At 51.7% G+C, this 1,403-nt stretch overlaps 1 pseudogene; it reads right to left on the bottom strand.

Annotated features, from left to right (window-relative positions):
- Positions 1–586: 586 nt before the first annotated feature.
- LOC128069589 (uncharacterized protein C1orf53-like) lies at positions 587–1,056 on the bottom strand (annotated as a pseudogene).
- Between the last annotated feature and the right edge of the window lie 347 nt (positions 1,057–1,403).

Genomic DNA, 1,403 nt, shown 5'->3' with positions numbered 1-1,403 from the left:
GCATGTCTTGTTGGAGTGCTCCACGGTGAGTGGGCTGGTTCTTCTCTTAATTTTCTTCCACCAGCTGCTTTTGTAAGCTCTCCAGGTACTCCACGTTGTTATAACCGTGTCGCCTGCCAAGTTCGCAGAAGAGTTTTACAGTTTCAGCAGAAGGAAGACAGGGAAATGCCAGGGGCACCGCCAATGTCGCTGTGTGTCTTCTTTTTGGCCAGTGGAAGACATCACTGAAGAGGACTTGGAGAACATGGCCATCACTGTTCAGGATAAAATCTATGACAAAATTCTGGATAACACTTGCCATCAGTGTTGGCAGAAGACCATCAACACCAAGACAGTGTGTCGGAACCAGAGCTGCGGTGGTGTGCGAGGGCAATTCTGTGGGCCATGCCTGCAGAATCGCTATGGGGAGGACGTGAGGTTGGCACTGCTGGGCCCGGACTGGGTGTGCCCTCCCTGCTGGGGCATTTGCAACTGCAGCTACTGCTGGAAGCACAACGGCCGCTGTGCCACAGGCATCCTCATTCACCTGGCTAAGTTTTATGGTTATAACAACGTGAAGGAGTAGCTGGAGAGCTTTTTTTTTTTTTTAATAAGGCTCAATTAGATGGAGAACAGAGATAAAATTGTCACACATAAAACATGAATTGAACTGCTTCTTTTTGGATGGATCTTTAACATTGATTTGACCATATGGACAGTGTCTACAGGCTGAGCCGCAGCACTGGCCTCTCTGCAAGTGGGTCCCCTGTGTGAACACCACGTAGCCGTAGCTGGGTCCACGTAGTTTAGCTGGCCAGCAGCGCAGGCGGCCGCGTGTAGCTCCGCGATCCTCCGCTCTGCCGCTGTCAAATCTTGGCTTGCCGGGTTCCTGGCTGCTTCCTCCGAACCACCCTGCGAGTTGGGCCCGGGTCCACCGCTGTCTTTCCACGCAGCAGAGCAGAGGGGGATGTTGTGGCGCCGTTGGAACGCTGCTCCATCACGGGGTGGCGGCTCTGGCGGCCGGGCGGTGGGCCTCAGCCTCCCGAGCGTGGATGCCGGAACCCGCCAGGCCGCCATGGCCGCCGCCTCTGCCCTTTGTTAAAATGGCATATAAACTCTCAAGCCTAGTCCCTTCTAGGCTTAGGTTTCTAATTCCTTTCTGTGAAGCTCCTATGTGCTTGCATAATATATCTTTTCTCCTGTTAATCTGTCTTTTGCCAGTTTAATTCACAGACCCCTGTTACTGAACCTAAGAGGGGAGAGCAAAAGTTTTATCTTCCCCTGCAACACTAATCCCAGTCTGCAGATGTGAAATTGAGGGCAAAACAGCTAGTAGCTAGTGCCAGGGTTTGGAACCAGGCAATCTGATTCCAGTCCCTATGCTCTTCCTTTTTTTATCCCTATGCTCTTTCTTAATTAATTCA

This window comes from Budorcas taxicolor, chromosome X (assembly GCF_023091745.1).
Source record: "Budorcas taxicolor isolate Tak-1 chromosome X, Takin1.1, whole genome shotgun sequence".
NCBI classification, from domain to species: Eukaryota; Metazoa; Chordata; class Mammalia; order Artiodactyla; family Bovidae; genus Budorcas; species Budorcas taxicolor.
This window is presented reverse-complemented; position numbering and strand designations above follow the sequence as displayed.